Here is a 22,619-nt window from a genome sequence, read left to right on the forward strand (position 1 = left end):
AATGCAATATCTGAGAGCCAACATTCATCAAGGAAGAGAAGGACAACGAAATCTATAAAAGATCATGGAATAGGGAGTTTTGATTGAATATTATACATCCTTATTGTCTTGTTTGCATTATTCTATTTCTATTTGTTAGAATTCATAGCTAGGATATGGGTCGTGATTTCCTTATTATTTCTAGTTATACAATGATGAATTTTACTAAGTTACACAACCTACCAAACAAACAACCTGCATGATATCTAGTCTGGATGTAGTTAGATATAACAATCTACCAATCATTGACCTATACTTCTTATGTTCTGTATACACCTAAAATTGGCTTGAGAAAAATTAATTAAATACATTCTATTTAATTAATGCCTAATTTCTCTATTTATAGATAAATTCTTTAATTTATTTATATGATTCATGGCATTCAATCTTCTTATCCTAAAATAATTTCCACATCATTTACCAACCCATCTTATCATGCCACATCAACATGTGTCTCATATAATTAAATATTCTCAAATATTTAATTGCACAAATATCTTCAACAAACTAAAGAGACACATGGCATTGCAACTAATTGGGAAGACACTTGTCATTCCCTTTTTCTCTCCATCCTCCACATAGCACTTGCTTCCTCTTAAAGAAACATGATCCACTTTTTTCTCTAACTTCTCCTATTGGCAGCAACAATGAAGGAAAACTAAGAGGGGGGTAAATCAATTTTCACCAAACTTAGATAAATTAATCTCAACTTCAAATAGATCAATAACAACAATAGCAAAGATAAACACCACATCAACAACACACACAACACATGGATTTTTGACGTGGAAAACTCAGTCAAGGGAAAAACCATGGTGGGAACCTACCCACAATATGATGATACTTTGCAATAGTATGTGTAAATATTACAATGGGGAATGCACATGCATTTAGGCACACTGGCTAGATCTCAGTGCTCAAAAATAACAAAGGACTACAACCTTGAGAAGGCTCACTGCCTTACAAAGATCAAACAACAATCCAAATTACATGAACTAAAATAATAACATCTCCAAATGCCTAATTACAGTTCTGGTTAAGCACACCATATGCACAACAAAACTTCTATGCTCTTCTCCACTACCAAAAGTTTAATTCACTTGTTCACACATACATACTCTTACAAATCATAGATACAACTGCAAACACCTATCTTACATGATCACAACTCTTATTTATACAAATTATCAACCTTAACCTTAAGGTTGGCTCGACACATAAGACCTAATTACAAAATTACACCACATGATACATAAACCATAACTGGACCAATATAATGTTGGAAAGGATATATCATGGACCCAAATCACATCCTCAAACATGCAACACCACCAAATAATTCACCAAGATCATCCACAACATGATAAACCACTGAATATGTCGCATAACATGAAGAATACCACCAGACCAATAAAATCTTCAATAACACACACCATGATCAACACAGACTACCAAAATCCATAGAACATGATTAGAGAACATCAACAAGCAACATGAATTCCACCACAATAACTGCAACAACTCAGATAACAAGAATCATCATTATTTCATCACCAAAGCTTAAGAACACCAACTGTCAAACTAAAAGATATGCTTGTGAAGTTCCAAATCATGAATGATCTGAATTGAGGAGACACTTGAATGTCCCAAACACTATCCAAAATCCACACAACATAATTAATTAATTCCAGAGCAATACAATCCAAAAATCACAACTCTACAATACAGAGCCAACAAAACAACCAATCACCACACCGGATCACATAACTCAACCAAATCACCTTCTGGAACACTAAAACTCATACTGAATCAACTAGAGATAAGTATCTCAAAACCCATTAATCCAAATCGGCACGTTTGCAACAAATCACTCAAACCAACTCTTCTACAACAAACCAATTCTTTGTAACACATTAATATGTTGACATCAATGACAACACATTCCAACAACTCTAATACCCAACATCTCCATCTCCAGCCATTCATCTTCTCAAATCAAATCTTGACCATCCATCTTTGCCACATAGGACACAAGCCTTAGAAAATCTATAAATAAACTCTCATTTGCAAAAATCAAGGTCTAGAAGTAGCTATTAATAATATAGAGCATTTAGTATTCCAACATTTTTAGTAATTAGCCAACGATCTTTGAGCATTTAGTATAACATAGCACAATTTTCATCTTTTAGCATAGATCAATAGAGAATTCTAGCATAATGTAGATCAAATTTGCATCTCATCTAGCTTAATATCATACATTGTAGGAAGAATTTCTTGCATTTTCATTCAATCACATTCTCTAGGTTGTCATTTTGAAAACCACAAGTGCATAAATCAAAGATCTAATATGGCTTGATAAATCCTTGGAGACAGAGGACAATGGGACATTCACAAGAAGCCTAAGTTTGAATTCCTTTCTCTTAATTTGCTTTCAATTTAGTCTCATTGATGTGTTTAGTGTTTAATTTTATCAACACAAATTCCAGTACACATTTTTTTGGAGCCCATCATGGGGCCCTACCCCATTTTTAACATTTTACTGCAATTTTTTGATAGATACAAATTTGAAGTTCCATTTCAATGCATTCAACTTAAAGTCTAGTGCATTCAACTTAAACTTTGGTGCATATAATCTCTATTTTAGTGCATTTGATTCATTCTATTGTGCATTTAATTTAGTATCTTGTGTATTTGACACATTATGTTGTATTTGATGTATTATGTAGAGCATTTAACAATTATTCTAGAACATTTAATTTATGTATTAGCACATTTGAAACAGAAACCAAAATTTCTTTGATCAGTGCTTTTGTCTATTTTGCAGGTGACATTCTAACAATTGAAGACCAAACAGAGAAAAATTCAAACTACTAACAATGTGTTGCATGACCTAGCATGGAGATTTTCAACATAATTGTTATTTTTTTTATCTACATGCTTAAAATAGATACATAGTTTAAGTAAAGGGCTAAATGAACATTTTCTACCATGCTTATAAAGTGATAGGCATATACTCTCCCCTTAATTGGGTGATCAAAAATCCAGACTCACTCTTTCAATTCATTGCATTAGGATAACACCTTTTAGAAGGCCTACCCTTCCAAGTACCCTATAAGATCGGGTGAGAGGGGAACAACCTAAGTGGGAATGACTAAAGCCAAGTTAGTCCAACCCACTGTAATCAAATGTGGTTGTGATCAAAATCAAATCCAATGGTAGTGCTCATTGATAGACCTCCCCTAATATCCTTGTGATGCTTGAATCCTTTGTTCTAAAGGTTGGGAGGCCTCTTGAGGGAGTTTATCATTGATGCATAGAATGGAAACCCTTACTACGATCCATAAGTGTAGAAACCAGCTGAGTTAGTAACCAAACATTATAATATCATAGTGCAAGGGTGGGGAAGAATCCACCCCCAAGAACTCACCATAAGGCTCCCAAGAAAATGATCCAATTGAGAGAAATTCTCTTTGGATGAACTTCTAGAAAAAGGCAAAAAAATGGGTGCACCCTAGGGTGTGATACAATTGTTTGAGTTGTCAGAGATTCCAAGTTGTGGGTTGTGATATTATAATGACCCTTGAGAATAGGAGAGTCTAATTGATGTGTCTTCAATTGTTCAAAACTTGTGGAAATCATTGGGATTTGAAAAGACCCTAGAACATACACTTGATGTTTAGATTAAACCCACTAATTGTTTATGTTTTCTTACTGTGTTTTTGTTAGAAATTATAAAATCATCCTACAAAGAGATCAAAAGTAAAACAGATCAGAAAACTCACCTAAAAATTTGAAGAAAAAAATCTGGAAAACTCCCCAAAACATAGCAGATTAGCATATTTGACCTATTTTGTAGAGCATTTGACCTCTATTATAGTGCATTTAGTCACTCTGGTAGTGCATTTGATCTCTTTGGTAGTGTTTTTGACCTATGCTATAGTGCCTTTGACCTCTATTATAGCACTTTTGACCTATATTGTAGTGCAATTGACCTCTGTTGTAGCACATTTGATCACTGTTTTTGTGCATTTGACAAATTTTGTAGCACATATACCTATTATGTCAGTGCATTTAATCTAGTGCATTTGAAATAGAGGGCACTTCCCGACATTCTATAGAAAATAAAATATAAAATTTAGATACCCTTTTCAGTGCTTTACTAGTTCACATCAACATAGAATCCTTTTCTGAGCAAAACATGCTATATTTTAACAAGTGGCCCAATTATACATTTCAAAACATACAAATCAAATACATTGTTAATCCATTCAAATTAATCAAATCAATTAAGTTTCAAAATCAGGATCTATCATCCTTAATCAAACTTCATTACAATCTTGACATACATAGTCTCATCAATAGGAGAATACCATAATTTCCTATTTTGACTTTGTAAAATTGATACAAACAAGTATTTGAAATCAAAAACATTTCAGAACATTCACAATTGAATCACTTATATGCATGTATTGGCTAGAGCTCAGAAGCAAAACTCAAAGACAAGGAAAAAGAAACACAACCAACCATGAAAGGTAGAGAAGAGAACCCTTTTCACAAATATCAAAGTTCCATAAACATGGATGTAGATGAGATAACAAATGAATTTATCCAAGAAGCACAACAAGATCCTAAATTTGATAAGTTCATGGAAAAGGTCCTCAAATATGATAAAGAAAAATACTTCCTCATGTTGGCACATCAAGGTTTTAAACTACCCGCTAATTTCAATGTAACCACAAAGGAAAAGGGATGCTAATAAAAATCCATTAGATGCTTTAACTCAACAAATTTAGTCTCTCCAACAACAAATGCTTGACATACAAAGAGGAACAACAAATACATACTCCTTGGAGGACATATGCCCATACCCTTTTGATAGGAGCTTACAAATGATTCTATTTCCTCCTAATTTTGAAATCCCTAAATATGAAAAATACAAGGGCAAAACATATCCACAAGACCATGTTAGAGAGTTTTGTACAATGTGAATACATGTATCACACAATGATACTTACTTGGTGAGGTTATTCCCAAAGAGCTTAGGAGGATAAGCCATGGAATGGTTCTCAAAATTTACACTTGACATAAAATCATTTTCAGAATTAGTGGATAAATTTGTCACTCACTATTCATACAACATTGAATATGAAGTGACCATGCTTCATATATGCAACATAAGACAGAAAATTCGAGAGCCTTTCCTCACTTTCTTACAAAGCCGGAGATAATTATCTACCAAATATCCTTGACCCATACTTGAACAAGAGAAGATGGACATTTTTATCAACAACCTAAAATGATGAGATAAGTTATACACTTTAATTGTAATGTCCACCTAATTTCATTAAACTCATTGAGAATGGAATCAAAATTGAAGAAGCCTTGGTGAATAAAGGGGAAATAAATATTTACAAAGAAGGGATAAAATACTCTAATAATCCTAACAACAATAATAGAAATTAAAAATAAAAGTTTTAAACAAGGAACAAAAACATTGTTAATGATGGTGTGGTTGATGCATGCAACAAGAAACCAAAAAAACCCATGCTAAATCTATCAAGTACCACACCCATGAATAATCAAGAGAACAATAGGCCAAAACCACCCCCTAATCCACCTCAAAGGATATTCACACCTTTGGGGCAAACACTTGAATCAACTTTCAAAGAACTCCTTGCAAATAATCTCATAACACTACTTGATACACGATATTTTGAACAAAGAGTCAAACCATCATGGTGGAATGATTCACATTATTGTGATTTCCATAGAAGCAAGGGGCATAGAACAAATTATTTCCAAAGATTAAAACATTTGGTACAAGAGTTGATAGATAAAGGTGGCATACATGTTGAGGGACATAAGACAAATGATGAACATGGAGACTTTAAATATCCTCTTCCAAATTATGAAAAAGGAGATTCCTCTTCCTCAAATAAAGGGAGCAAGGTAAACTATTTCTATGACAATGTGATTAATCACCTTTTAGCATTTGACTCACAAGTTAATGTTATCAAAATCAAAGAGAAAAAAGAAAACACACCTGTGAATGTGACTACAAGAGGTCAAGCTAAAGTCATTTTGAAAGGTACCACATCCAAAAAAATCTCCTCCTCCAAATCAATACAACATAGTGGATCAATTACAAAAGACTCCAACACAATATCCATATTAGAGCTTCTAAAAATATCACCTATGCACAAAGAAATTCTAGAGAAGGGTATACTACACAATACCTACCAATTTGGATACCACTCAATTCCAAGCCATGGTGGGACATTTAACCACAACTCACTATCTATCATTTTTTGAGAAAGTGTTGGCATTTTGAGTTTATTGGTATTTTACATCAATATTGTATTAGTTATATGTTGTCATTGATGTCAATTGAACTGGTAAATGGTATTCATGTTATTGTTGATATTGTTGTTTTTTATATTGGCTAGTAACTGGTAAGAAGAGATTTGTGGAAGATGTTGTAAACCTGTATGTTAAGTTTGTGAGTTGAACTGGTGTAAAGGGTTAAACCTTTCTATGTAATATAACCGATAAACCCTATTAGCTATTAAACCCTAACCAACCAAGTTTGATGGTTTGTTATCTGATAAGCGGTAATGATGGAGACACATGTGATCATTTGATTAAGGAGATATTAAAATTATTTTGGAGCATTTGTTCTTGTTTAGGGAAGGAGCAAAGTGGATTGCATCTAATGCAGAATGTGTGATGACTTACAAAGTCCAATAGAGCAGTTGAAATTGTCTTGAAGAATGTGAAGAGATTGTCATAATTTGTAACAGTCAAGATTGTACCAACTTTTTTGTAATCTCGATGATGAGAATTAGGTTTTTGCTATGTTACCAACCTAATTGATTTCTACTGAAGGTCGATGAAGTTGTTTGTTAAGGTTGTTGGCAAGGTTTGTAGAAAACCTATTGAGTGTGTAGTTGCCAAACCGGTGAATGGATCTGCACTTGGAGTGAAGGAAGACTAAAGGTTATAGAAGGATTTGATCAAGCAAAAGTAGTGCTATTCAGACAGATCAACTAAACTATTGTTTTCTAACAATTACAGTAGAAGTTAAATCCCTTAATTGGGTAAGCTCTAACAAGCTTGGTTACTCATTAAATCCTCTAACAAGGTGGTCCATCAACTTGGATTCTTAAATCCTCCAGTGAGGTTACTCCTAATAGGGTATTGTGCTTCTGACAAGGCATATTTGTAAATCCCTTAACCGGGTGATTCCTAACCAGAATTAGTTCTTAGCATGACTTATTGTAAAGACTTATTGTAAATCTCTAATAGGCTTTGGCTCCTAATAGGGAGAACTTCGAAAGAGTTTAGATAGCTATCCTTGTGAGTCTCATCTCACCATGGTTTTTACCTATTTGGGCTTTTCACCTATAAACATTTGTGTCAAGTAGTGAATGCTTTTGTGGTTGTGATCTTATTTGTTGATTTGGTTAATCTTTGGTAAGGCATGTTAAGTAGAAGCATTAAGAGATGAATATGTTGAGTTATGATTAAGCATTGTTGATATTCATAAGATTGAAGTTGTTGGCAAATGCACACTCCAATGAGAAATTGTAGGTGATTGAAGGTATTGTCATTGATGGAAACCTTACAATCATGTGATATTGGCAGACAGACACCAACACCGACACCAACAAACTCTACACCGGCATACAGAACACCAGCATCGAAAAGGAAGATTACCGACACCCTAGCCGACAACAATTTTATATTAATGTATTTTGTAATTAATTATAAAATCTTTTGTAAGCCAACATGGTGGATTGCAATATGACTCATATGTGTATGAGATCATTGTAGATCACTTTATATGTTAGGTTAGGATGCAAAAGATAGAAGGTAGTAGACCTATTATGCGAATTATAGGTTAAGGGTTTATGTATGTAGCAGAGCTTAAACCGGTACTGAATCTATTATAGCAGATGCTAATCTGAAGCAGTACAAGACATTGGATTAGTATAATCCATTTTTGTAAGTCAGTGTGACTTCTTTTGTAATTGAGCAGTGATCTCTAGGCACTTGGCCTTCCTACATGTGCAGGCCCCTATTGTAAAAGCAATATTCCCTTATTGGCCAGTAAGCGAATATTGTGGGTCACAAATCGCACTGAGGTTTTTCCCACACCGGGTTTCCTCATTAAAACATGTGTTATGGTGTGTTTTTCATGTTTTGGTTGTTATTCTTATTTTCTGCATTATTTATGGTAAATCGGTAAATGGTTTTAATATGCTTTTCATGTTATAAGTTAAGAAAATATTATTACCGGTCAGATACTAATTCACCCCCCCCCCTCTCGGTATCTTTGGGAATCCTAACAATTGGTATCAGAGCCTAGTCCTATACTTTCAGAAGCCTAAAGCTTGAGAAAGATCTTGTCACCGGTAGAGATGGAAAACTTGAGAAACCAATTGGAAACAACTCTTTCAAACTATGATGCAGAAAAGGTGAAAAATATCAAACTTGAAGATGATCTGAAGGCTACTCAGGATATCATTCAAGCACTTCAAGAAAATTACACTATAGCAAGAAACAAAAGAAGACAACTTTGTGAGAAGATGCAGAAAGAGGAAGATGAAAAGGAAACTCTTAATGATTTGGTGAACCAGCTAAGACAAGAAATCTATGCAACAAAGAATGAGATGCAAGACATGACTATGAGGTTTTGTAAAGAAATTGAAGATAGGAAGAAGAATGAAGATGACTTGACTAGAAGACTAAATGATGCTGGAAATGAAAACACAAGACTCAGTCATGAAAATGATATGTTGAAGAAAGTTTTGATGCACACACAAAATGACAGAACTGAACTCATGAGACAGAAAGGAATCTTGGAGAATGAACTGACTGCTGGAAATCAACACAAGGAGAAATTCAAGAAAAGTTCAGAAGAACTTGTTGACATGCTGAAGAATCAGAAACCTAATGGTGATACAAATGGCCTTGGCTTTGAAGCTGGTGAAAGCTCCAATACTGCAAACAATCATGATCATAGAAAATTGGTAAGACAACCTAATGCTTACAAATTCAATGAGAAATTCTTTAACTGTAATAAGTATGGTCATAGAGAAAATCAATGTAGATCTAGAAATTATCAGAACACTATTACACCCACCGGTCAATGTTCTAAATGTAACAAAGTTGGTCATAACTCTGAAAATTACAGAATGAATGTAAGATGTTATGTTTGTGGAAGATTTGGACACTTATCTAATCAATACAGAACAAATACTGGCATAGGATATGGGAAAGCTATTCATAAAAACAATGTGACTTGTTATGCGTGTAACAAAATTGGACATATTGCAAAATTTTGTAGAAGCAAGTCCCCACCGGCAAATAACAAAGGTCCTAGTTTGAAAGGTAAAGAAAAGGTTGAAGACGTAAAGAGAGAATTCTCAAAACAATGGATCAGAAAGTTAGATCAAAATGTTGAAGGGAATACCCCTCCACCGGTAGAACAAAGTATCATTCCATCAGCTGGAGACTCTTCATCTAACTGAAGGAAAATCCTTTGGGGGTTTAGCAGCAAAATGAAAAACATGTATTATTCCCTCGACTGATGATGAGAAGTTGAAATTAATTCTATACCGATAGATGAGTTAAGTTGTGACTTAATCGACGAGCATTAAATGTGGTAGTTGGAGAAAATAACATTATAAAGCAAGTGTTTTGGCTCCTTTTTCATTCACCAAGCATTCAAACCTTCGAGAGTGCAAAAATTTCCGAGCGAAGGCATCCTTAGCAAAAAGTGAAGAAGTTCATCAAATAATTCATCTTAAAGGTAGATTGAGGTATTTATAATCATGGCATCTTCATCCACTCCTGAATTTATTGCAAACCCTATTGTTGTTGAAGTAATTAAGCGCCCTAGACCCGTTTTCAAACTAGTTCCTAAAATAGTGAAGAAAGATGATAGCATAGGTGCATTTTCTCAAATTCCTAAGGGAGTAGTATATGTTGAAGACCCTAGGATGTATATGCATTGTCATAGAGAGGAATTAGGTGATGATGAGATCAAAAACATGTATAGCAATGTTATTTGTGATGAATCTTGAAATATCAAGCCAGAACATAAGATAGTGGAAACCCTAGGTTTTACTAAAATCCTTAGTGTCCCGGATTTTTCCAAGGATATTATAAGGATTGTGCTAAGAAAGGTTCATGGTGAATTCTTCTAGTTAGATTCAATCCATAAAATCACAAAGGAATTCGTTAAGGCAGTAACAGGGTTACCTTCCACTGGTAGCAGACCTGACAAAACAAAGAGAGTCTCAAATGACACAGTGATGGATTTAACTGGTGCAACATTCGACAAAAGGTCTCTAAGGGTAAATGATGTAAAGGACATAAATGTGAGATTTATCAGTATGATCTTACGTTACAAAGTTACACATGCAAATAGGTTGAACTCAGTTTCTAGCCTATGTATTAAAAGTTCTTATGACATGGTTAATGATAATGCAAGAATAGATGTATGTGAATGGCTCAAGATAAATTGATAGATAATCTGGGAAAAATTAAAGGAGATAAGAAAGGAACATTCAGATTTGGAAATTTACTTGTTTGTCTAATGTTGTACATAACTAAACAAGTACCTGGTATTGGTGCAAGAAATTTTGGTTTTGATATACCGGTAGGAAAGCAACTATTGGATCTATTGAGCAATATGGGAGAAAACCGGGAGAAAAATTTAAATGAACACTTTCAAGCATTAAAGGCTTGAATGAAAACCAGAATAAGATTGTCACAAGCTATTGTGGACAAGTATCAGAAAGAAATTTGTTTTGTAATAAAAAATGATGAAATCTAGATGGAGGCAGTTGTCCCTAGAACTATCTGGGTAACTGAAATGGGATATGAGACAGATGACAATATTATTAAAACTTATGCAAAATCCCTCCTTGAAGCACCCAAGGAACCTACTGAGAAAGTATTTGGAAATGCTGAAACAATAGAAAGTGGAATTTGGTCTAGGAAAAGGGTTAAGAAAGTTGAAGCAACAGTAAGGAAAGGAACCCGATAGGCTAAAGCAATTAAAGAAGATGTTTTGAAGCAAAATGGTATAAGTGAAAGTGAGTTGGAAACACTTCAACCCGAAACTCATCTTTCATCAGTTGGAACTTCTTCTGAGAGTGACATACCGATAGTATTTAAAAGGGTAGAAAGGAAAAGAAAACCCTCACCATTACCCTCACCTACACCCAGGAAAACCTGACAAAAACAACAGGCAGTAAGGCCTCTAGTAAAGAAGTTGACACCTAAGAAGAAAAGAAAGGTAAAACAAGATGTTGCTCCATTGGATAAACTCTTAAGCAAAATAACTGAAGATGGAAAATTGAAGAACATCAGAAAAATATACAACACACTATCTGCAGATGACAAGGAAGCATAGAGAATAGTGTAATCTTACACTTGGATATATATAAGAAATTTTTGATGGAAGTTGTTGATGAAATACCAAATGATCTATATAGGAGATTAGAAGCTAGAAGGTTAGCAATCGTTGAGTTGGACAAGAAAATCAAGATTGAGAAATTACTTGCAGTACATCCAGTCAACTCAACTGATGAAATAGATAAACTTATCAGCGAAGCAAACCAAATAGTATTCTCCACTTCTCACTGGCATGTAGCACTAATGGCATGAATAATAAAAGAAGCCTCTGAGGAAACAAAAAATGCATGGGATATATTATTTGTAGAAAAAAAAAAACAAGAAGAATTACTTAGACTAAAGACTATTAATGTATACCAAAAGGATAGGGATAAGGGGAAAGGTAAGGTAGGTGGTCCTCCAAGCCTTAAAATAACTGATAATGTTCCCCCACCTCCTTTAGATACTCCACTAGTAGATACTACAGACAATCAACCAACCACTGAGAGTATGGAGACTCCATTAGAGGATACAAATCCTAAGTCTGAAGTTTTGTACATTGTGAATATAGATACTCAAGAAGTAAATGTTGTGGTTGACAGAGAAACCACTGAGGACAAGAAGACAGATGTGACTACTGAGTCACCGGTTGTAGATTCTTAGGTTGAGGTGAATGAAACTGTAAATATAAACACAGAAAAACCTACTCAGACAGAGAAACCGGCAGAGGATACCATTGAGAAACCGGTAGATACAACTGGCAAAACATCATAAGAACCGGCTAAGGAAAGTAAAGAGGTACAACCTGAGACTACATATGAGAAACCGGTAGTTGAAAGCTCAGAGAAACCTTCTGAGACACAAATAGAGAAACCGGAATAGGAACAAGTTGAGACACAGGTTTAGACAGAAACAGTGCCATCAGCCAAAACTAAAAAGCCTAAACCTTTGTTTGTAGAAATGCAAACACAAACTGACCTACCAGAGGTTGAACCAAGCAAGGTGATTACTACAACTAGTAGTATGGCTATTATGGAGACAGTTGGACAAACATCTGGTACTTCTATGACAAAATTCAGACCTACAAATGTAACAGAGGTCTTATTGGATTCAATAAAGAAGATCACAGAGTGCAATGCACAAGCCTATAAGGCTATTGATGACACAATTCCCATTCTTAAACTGATAGCACCAAAGTGTATTGTAGATAACAAAGATTCTTTAGGTCAACTAGACACATTATCTAGGTTCATCACTGGCAACATATTGATTGTTGATCAAATAAAGGAGGATACATTCAAGGAAAGAATGATTAAAGAAAAAGAGAAATTCCTTGAGGAAATTGTGAAGAAGAGCAAAGAGAAAATGAAAACATTATTACCAGAACTTGGAGAGATAATTCTTGACTTTAAGAAACTATATAGAGATTCTTGTAAAACAAATATCCTAACAAAAGATCTAGACAAGGAAATCAACAAAGCACAAGATAAGATTAACAATATTGCTGACAATCTGATAGGTACATTGGATTCATTTTTGGAGATAAAGAAGAAGATTGCAGAGTAGGAAGAGAAAATCAAGCAATTAAAGAAGGACAAAGAAAGAATAAATGATAAAGCAAAGGACTTAAAATGTAGACTTCTTTCAAACCTAGAATACCTCATTTCTTTGAGAAAAGAAATATCTGAGGCTCTGGTTCCCAGACTGAAGACACTGGAAGAGAAAATGCACATACTCACCAGTACAGTGCAGAGAACTCAAGAGGCACTAAAAGATAGCAAATCATTCAGTAATGATTTAAATCTGATTTTGACAGATGTTTTTCAAATTGTAACCCACCGGTTACAAGAATCCAGGCAGGACTCCACTGACAATGAATGACAACCTTTGTCATTGATGTCAAAGGGGGAGTAGTGTGATGAGAAAAATGGTCAAAAGGAAGTAGAGATTATCTGCTCAGGGGGAGCACACATCTGGTATAGTTTTTGGTAAAAATTTTGGACTTCAATTTTTGGATACATTCTTGATTTTTTCTCATGGGTGTTGCCATCAATGCCAAAGGGGGAGATTGTTGGCAAATGCACACTCCAATGAGAAATTGTAGGTGATTGAAGGTATTGTAATTGATGGCAACCTTACAATCATGTGATATCGACAGACAGACACTAGCACCAACACCGATAGACTCTACACTGGCATACAGAACACCGGCACCGAAAAGGAAGATTACCGACACCCTGGCCGACAACAATTTTGTATTAATGTATTTTGTAATTAACTGTAAAATCTTTTGTAAGCCAACATGGAGAATTGTAATACGACTCATATATGTATGAGATCATTTTAGGTCACTTTATATGTTAGGTTATGATGTGAAAGATAGAAGGTAGCATACCTATTATGCGAATTATAGGTTAAGGGTTTATGTATGTAGCAAAGCTTAAATTGGTACTAAATCTGGCATAGCAGATGCTAATCTGAAGCAGTACAAGACATTGGATTAGTATAATCCATTTTTGTAAGTCAGTGTGACTTCTTTTGTAATTGAGCAGTGAGCTCTAGGCACTTGGCCTTCCTGCATGTGCAGGCCCCTACTGTAAAAGTAATACTCCCTTATTGGCTAGTAATCGAATATTGTGGGTCACAAATCCCACTGAGGTTTTTCCCACACTGGGTTTCCTTGTTAAAACATTGTGTTATGGTGTGTTTTTCATGTTGTGGTTGCTATTCTTATTTGCTGCATTATTTCTAGTTTACCGGTACATAGTTTTAATATGCTTTTCATGTTATAAGTTAAGAAAATATTCTTACCGGTCAGATATTGATTCACCCCCCCCTCTAAGTATCTTTGGGAATCCTAACAAAAGTTGTCATAATAGTTAAACCGGTTGATGTCAAGTATTCTTATGAATATTGATCTTGACTGAGATATGATTACTTTGTTTGACTGAGTTTGAGTTTGGGAACTTTGTATCAGTTTTTCAGTATACCGATTCACCCCCCCTCTTAGTATTCTACTAGATACTTATACTTTCATCATACCATCAATTGGTATCAGAGCATATCAGGTCCTCTTAATCTAAAATCCTAACAACTTGAGGAAAAGATCTTGTAGATCATGATGAAGAAAGAAGGTCTGAAGTTCAGCAAAGATAACTATAGAATATGGAGTGACATAATGAAGATTTACATTAAGAGTCTTGTTAGTCAGTATTGGGAGCATATGGAAAATAAGTATACTACACCTATTGGACCTCTGACTGATGATCAAAAGAAAGAACAACAAGAAAATCACCAGGCACTAGAAGCTATTATATGTTCCTTGTCTAATGCTAAATATGTAGATGTTCATGGTCTTGAAACTGCATATGAAGTATGGAAAAAACTAGAATAGATTTATAGCGGTGATGAACATGTTAAGATTGCCAAAGAGGAGAGTCTAAGAGGCAAGTTGGATGACATGAGAATGACTGAAGGTGAGAATATATAGCAGTATGGTCAAAGGATTAAAGAGATAGTTGGTGAGATAAAGAGTGCAAGAGGGAAAGTGGAAGATGCCACAATAACCAGTAAGGTACCGAGAACCCTGCTACCGGTCTATGCTATCCGAGTTGCAGCTATTCAAGAGCTGAAATCCATTGATAAGACAAAGGTAACTCTTGACTCTATTATTGGCAAACTTACTACTTTTGAACTAAATGGCTATGATGGTAGTGTATAGAAATCAAAATCTGCATTTAGAGCTTCTGTCTCTAACCCATCTATGAGAAGTGTAGCGTCCTAAAATTGCAACACTTCCAATTTCGACTGCATTTGGGTCTTCACGATGGTGACGCAACACTGAACCTGAATGGAGACCCCGAAACTTGTCCACAACATCAAAAACTGCATTTTTCCAGCACCCTGGCCTGATCCTCCTTGCACCCTGCTGTCTCGGGAGGTGGGACCAGAGCGCCCAGTGCCCTGGTCCTTTAGGACCAGGGCGCCTAGCACGCTGGTCCCCCAGGACCATGGCGCCCAGTGCCCTAGTCCCTGGCCCTATTTTGGGCCCGGTCTCCTATGGGACTTCGGGTCTTTTTGTTTGCAAATTGGAAAATAACACTTCCTGGTCGGCCCAAGGTTGGGAAAATCAGTCTTTTAACCCTAATTGGCAAGTATATAAACTACATTTCCTCTCCCATTTTAGGGAGGAAGGACACATGGGTACAAGACGCGGAAACGATATTCAGATATTCAAGCATTCAAGCATTCAAACATTCCTTCAAGCAATTGATCATTCTAAGTCTCCATTCAAGGCTAGGTGTTGCATTCAAGACAAGGATTCAACCATTGAAGAGGAGATCACATACTACAACATACAACAACATCTATACCTTCGCATATAAGGATACAAACATCCTTATAACAAGGTACTAGTACTTGTTTTACATTACAGTCATTTACATTTACAGCATTTCTCACTTCTTGGTTAATTCCAAAACCGGGGTTTGACCTAAGGGCAAACCCCTAATCCCTAACCCCCCAATCGTCTTCGCTTTTCTGTGTGTAGGTTGTAGGTACGCGGCTGAAATTGAAGATCTGGAATCCTTGTGCAGAGACGAACAGATCCCCCTTCGTTTCGCGGATTTTTCGGAGGACCGTGTGCACGCTGGGCGCCATCGTCCTGTCAACTTTTGCTCAAATTTGCAGGACAGCGCCGTCTCAACATTTTACTGCTAATTCCAGGTCCGCAGCTTCATATCATATCCCTATCTCTATTTATAAGTAAATCTTTCTTGCTTCTACATGCATTCCTAGTTCAATCTTTCTATCTACATTCTTTACAAAAGAGGGTATCCTTGCTATCACAACCCTTGAAACTCATATAGAATCCAATCTTGCATTGCGTGGGATTGGATCTTGTGGGTTTCAACCCCTCTTTTGAATGTAAAGTTCCTCCTAAGTGAAAACCATCAACCCTAGTGACTCTCCCTTCTCTCTCCTTGGAGTTGGGGAGGGGAGAACAACTAGGGTTCGATTTTTCCGCTTTACATTTTGGTGAACCCGATGTGAACATCCTTTCTAATTATTCATAGTTAGATCTGAAAATTGGATTCTTTGATTACATTTCCATGTTTGATCTTTTGCAAAATTTTAGAGGTTAATTGCATAAAAACCCTAAATTTTCTTTTTAAGTAATTAAACTTGTGAAATGTTTTATTGTTGATGCTTGTTTCAGATTTGCCCTTCTATTACAAATTATCAATTCATATTTGTGCGTTAATTTTGAAAATTAAGTGGTTAAGTGTCAAAACCCTAATTTTTGAAACCCTCTTGATTCAACCTTTGTCCGACAATTTCACTGATCAAAACATCTCCAAATCGGTTGTAACTTTGGATTCCGCAATAAAATCACAATATCTTTCATCCCTGAAAATTTGGAAAAAAGTTGTGAGGACTGTGTGCACCCCGAGCACCATCGTCCTCGACATTTTTTCTGAAATTTCGGGAGCTAGATCTTACTGTATTTTTTTGCTAAAATCCAGAATTTTGGCTGATTTTATCAATTTTAACACCTTCAAAATTACAGTCAAAGTTGGTCTAGCGATTGCTTGGATTGAGGCTTCTAATCATTCAAAAATTGTTGAAATTGAAATTTGTGTCAAAATTGTGTTTCTTACAGTCCTAAATCTGAAAAGTGTGTTGGCATTCATTCGAAATTTCAGTAATTTATTCAAATTTTTGCAATTTGTGACTTTTGAAATTAAGTGCTTAATTACAAATTACAACAACTTTGATTGCCGCTTTCAAAATTGAATTGTGCGTGAAATTGAGTCAACTTTTAAATTTCAAAACTTGCATTGCTTTTGGTATTCCCTCTAAAATCATAAAATTCAAAATTTCAGGTTCCCTCTCTTTTTCAAAATTCAAATTTTGCATTTTTCGACAATCTTGGTAGGGTTCAATTTTGAGATTGCAACTTTAATTTGGCCTATCTACAGATCGTAAAATCACTCAATTTTTTCAGGTTAGCTATAAAATCATCATAACTTTCATCCCTACAAATTTCGAAAAAAGTTGCGAGGACCGTGTGCACCCCGAGCGCCACGGTCCTGGACATTTTTTCCGAAATTTCGGGAGATTGTCCTGATTGTATTTAACAGCTTAAATCTAGAAGATTGGCTAGTTTTACTAAAATTTGCTACCTCTAAAAATCAAAATCTTCTCTCTCTCTTTAGTGCATGAGTTTTACAACAATGAGCCCTACTTACACTATTCCCGTTAGACGAAGCCTTAGAATTAAGTCCTTCCAAGGTTTAATTACTGAGGAGATGGAACCTAATTTGAATGGTCTTTTTAACGAGGACATGGGTAATTCCTCTAATCCTCTTAATGATGAAGAAGCTCTCCGTGAGGTTTCTGTAGAACAACTTTCAAAATTGGATAACCAATTTGACAATTTTCGACAGTGGATGTCTCAAGAATACCCTGATAGTCAAGCTCTTCCTTTAATTGAGGGTCTAAAATGTATGCTTCAAAGTGATAAGAATGGAATTGATATTTTGCGTGGTATTGTACACATTGTGGATTCAAATGTGATGCCTATGAAAAGTTGTGCCGAAACCTTAGGTTATACACAACCTCCTACTCAAGACAATCATTCTATTCCTTTGACGACTCCTATTGCTAGTATACCTACTTTTACATCAAACATAATGACTACTTCAACACAAGACATTCCTCCTATGATCACTAGTCATGGGGGCAATCCTTCTTCTTCAATTAACCCTCTTCCTTCATTCAATCCAACTTCATCATTCATTCCTTCAATGAGAGTTCCTCTTATATCTCCACAAATGAACATGACACAAGGGGGCAATTTGTTTTCCATTCCTCCTTGTAGTGTTCCCCCTGTCCAATCATCTCCTATGACTAACTACCATAGTGTTCCACCACGTTACTCTCTACCTTCTTTCAATAACATAACACCTCCATCAAAATCTAACACATCTAATATGAACTCTTCGACTAAAGCGACCATTAACAATCTTGCACAAACTGTCTCTTCTTTACAACAACAAATTGCTTCTATGAATCAATCTAAGTTTAGTGTGCACACATTTGATGTTGTGAGCCCACTTTCTCTTGACATTGTTCAAGCTATCCCCCCTAAACATGTTGAAATTCCGCATTTGGAGCTTTATAATGGTAAGGGTGATCCTCTAACACATGTTAAGACCTTTCAAACAATATGTACTTATTTTGCTTATGACCAAAGGTTGCTTGCAAAACTGTTTACTAGAACATTAAGAGACAAAGACCTACAATGGTATTTCTCGTTGCCTTCCTATTCTATTACTTCTTTTGAACAACTTGCAAATGCTTTCATTCAACAATTTCAAAACAATATAAGTCCTAAAGTTACTTTGATTGATTTAATGCATTGTAAACAAGGTGTTAAAGAAAAAGTGACTGATTTCATTGGTAGATATAAGCATTTGTATGCTCAAATTTCTTTTCCAGTGCCTGACAATGATATTCAAAGAATCTTTATTTCTAATTTACAAAAAGACATTAGAGAAAAACTCCTATTTTCTGAGTTTACTTCTTTCCAACAGTTGTGCGCAACACTTCACAATTATCAATTGACTGTGAGTCAAATGGAACAATCACATCCTATGGCTCCGAGTGATAAGGGTGATAGTAGTCAACAACCATTTGGGAAGTTTAAACCGAATAGAGAGTCCATTAAATTCAATGAAAACATCATCAACAACAATGTGAATGCAGCATCAGGTGTGCCTCCTATTTCTAAGTTTTTCAAGAAAGAAAGTTTACTCCTTTCAATGAATCATTGCATAGTATTATGAATAAGTTATTGGAACAAAATGTGCTTACTCTTCCTCCTATAAGGCAAATTGATCCTGCAAAGATTAATTCACCTTATTTTGATAACAAATCTTTTTGTCAATTTCATCGTCAACCTGGGCATGATACTGAAAAATGTTTTGCTTTAAAGGGTAAAATTCAAGATTTGATTGATAATAATACTATCTCTATTTCTGGTGTGAATGATAAAGGCAACACATCTGTAGCTCCTCCTAACCAAAATCTTTAGATTTTTACGGATCCATTGCCTTCTCATACCTCTAATGCGATTGATACTACTAATTCCTCTATCTCACCTGATGATCTTGTGTCTATGACTCCGAATGTGATTAACTTTGTGGAGCAACAGAAAATCCCTAAAGAACCTTCCATCACATTTGATTCCAGTGAAACTATCAGGCACCTGATGGTCCTTTATATATAGTTGCAAAAGTCAAGAATACACCTTTCCGTGGAGTGCTTATTGATCCTTCTTGTGTGGTTAATATCATTACTGAAGAATTTCTTTTTACTTTGCAATTGAATCAAGTGATCTATGACAAAACAAATGTGGTTGTGAAATTATTTGATGCATTTTCTTCTCCTGCAATTGGTTCTATTACATTACCTATCGAGGTCCATAACAAATCCCTTGATGTGGACTTTGCTATTATTCCATCATCCGAACAATTTCGTGTGAAGCTAGGCTATCCTTGGCTATCTTTCATGAAAGCTATTGCTTCTCCTATCCATAAGTGTTTGAAATTTCCCCATAATGGTGAATTTTTTACTATCAATCATAGTCTCTTTAAACCAGCTGAAAGAACTTCTAGTGTTCCTATTGATTACTTTTGGCCTAAACAATTCCAATCTCTTCCACCACGAAGTGATCATCTTTTCAAATCTTATCAAAAGTGGAAAAAAGACATGATCCTATCTCTAAGTGAACCTAGAACACCCAAACTTGACATTCCTATCATTTTGAGAAGGAAGTTCTTCCTTTGAAAGATAAAACTAATGTCTTTCCTCAAGAAGATTCCCAACCCATCCCTATGGATGTGACTATGTCTATGTCTGATAAACTTCCTAAAAGTAGACCTATCCCTCCTCGTCATGATGGACTTGGTCTCCTTCCTAAACCAAATATTCCTCCCTTATATGGAGCAGTTCCTCCTCCTTCCTCTTATGGAGAGAAGAGACCTTCCTCTTCTCCTATTTTTCAGCCTAAGAGACCACAACCTAAACACCCAAGTGATAAGGATGAGAACATTCCTCCTCCTCAATCTTCTCAACTTCCTACTAAGACTAGAAGAAATCGTTCTGCACGTGAACGCCGACGAAAGTGTCATCTTAGAGCTCAGGCAACTGCTTCTCAAACTTTGCAATCCCCAAAAACACCTTCAGCCAGTATTATTCCACTTTCTCCTCAGCCGACGATTGAGCCAAAATCTCCTAAACATAAGATGCATGATGGTCTTGATCCTGTGCAAGTTAAAGATCCTATTTTTATAAATCTTGATGATGATATAGATGAAAATGTTATTCATGATGAAAATGTTACTCCTATTCATTCTGATAGTGAATATGAATATGTTGATGTTGATAACCATTTATCTAACGCATTTTCTAAAGCACTTATCCTAGCTCCTAGACAAGAACACCGCGGCTTGGGATATGAACATAGCCCTTGTTTGGATCTTGTGATAGCTCCATCTGCTGTGTTGGATGTTCCTCCTCTAGCATGTTTCCTACCTTCTCGAAACATTGATCAGCAAGATCGGGGGGTAGATGACGTGCTAGACTAGTTTCATTAGCATAGCAGATTCTCTCCCCCTCTCTTTTGTTACTTCTTCTATATGTTATTCTCATTCTTCTATTTGTCGTCCTTAGTGTTGTCTACTTGAGGACGATGCAAAGCATTGAGATCTCTCGATCTCTCTCATGTTGACTCAAAAGACACATGTGTTCCCTTCTTCTAGGTGACCTTCCTTGATTGGGGAATGAAGAACAATTATGCATACATACATATGATATACATGAATTATCATATAGCATACTGACCCCGAGGAAAGCGAAGTCACCTTGTGCTTTGTGTTTTGTGCCTATTATCCTTGGGCTTATCTCACACTTGTGGGATAAATCCTTCTAGTAACGTGCTCCTTTCTCATTTCTTATATGTATCACTACCTTAAAGCAATCACCCCCGGTGAGGCATGTCCGATCGCTTTAACGTAGGGGGGCATACATCCCGTTCATATCTTTTCAAGATACTTGAAAATTTCTTGACAAAATTTAGCTTTGCCTTGAAAATTTTTAATATCTTTCTTGCATGACTCATAGTGAGGGAACCTTACTACTGACAGTCATGGTTCTCCCTCGTGATCTTCCCTTTTACTTTGTCAATCGAAGTCGTAAGATCCTTAGTCCACTGGGGGCTTGGTGTATCTTGCCTCCTTGACGTGGTGAAAGTTTTTCAATGTTGTTTCCTTGTACTTTACCGGAAGTATTGGCGTACGCTTATACTCCCGCTAAAGTTGGGGCTAAATGTAGCGTCCTAAAATTGTGACACTTGCAATTTCGATTGCATTTGGGTCTTCACGATGGCGACGCAACACTGAACCTGAATGGAGACCCCGAAACTTGTCCACGACATCAAAAACTGCATTTTTCCAGCACCCTGGCCTAATCCTCCTTGCACCCTATTGTCTCGGGAGGTGGGACCAGAGCGCCTAGCACCCTGGTCCTTCAGGACCAGGGCACCCAGCGCCTTGGTCCCTAGCCCTATTTTGGGCCCGGTCTCCTATGGGACTTCGGGTCTTTTTGTTTGCAAATTGGAAAATAACACTTCATGGTTGGCCCAAGGTCGGGAAAATCAGTCTTTTAACCCTAATTGGCAAGTATATAAACTACATTTCCTCTCCCATTTTAGGGAGGAAGGACACATGGGTACAAGACACGGAAATGATATTCAGATATTCAAGCATTCAAGCATTCAAACATTCCTTCAAGCAATTGATCATTCTAAGTCTCCATTCAAGGCTAGGTGTTGCATTCAAGACAAGGATTCAACCATTGAAGAGGAGATCACATACTACAACATACAACAACATCTATACCTTCGCATATAAGGATACAAACATCCTTATAACAAGGTACTAGTACTTGTTTTACATTACAGTCATTTACATTTACAGCATTTCTCACTTCTTGGTTAATTCCAAAACCGGGGTTTGACCTAAGGGCAAACCCCTAATCCCTAACCCCCCAATCGTCTTCGCTTTTCTGTGTGTAGGTTGTAGGTACGCGGCTGAAATTGAAGATCTGGA

The sequence above is a fragment of the Cryptomeria japonica genome, chromosome 6 (genome assembly GCF_030272615.1).
Source record: "Cryptomeria japonica chromosome 6, Sugi_1.0, whole genome shotgun sequence".
In the NCBI taxonomy this organism is placed as follows: Eukaryota; Viridiplantae; Streptophyta; class Pinopsida; order Cupressales; family Cupressaceae; genus Cryptomeria; species Cryptomeria japonica.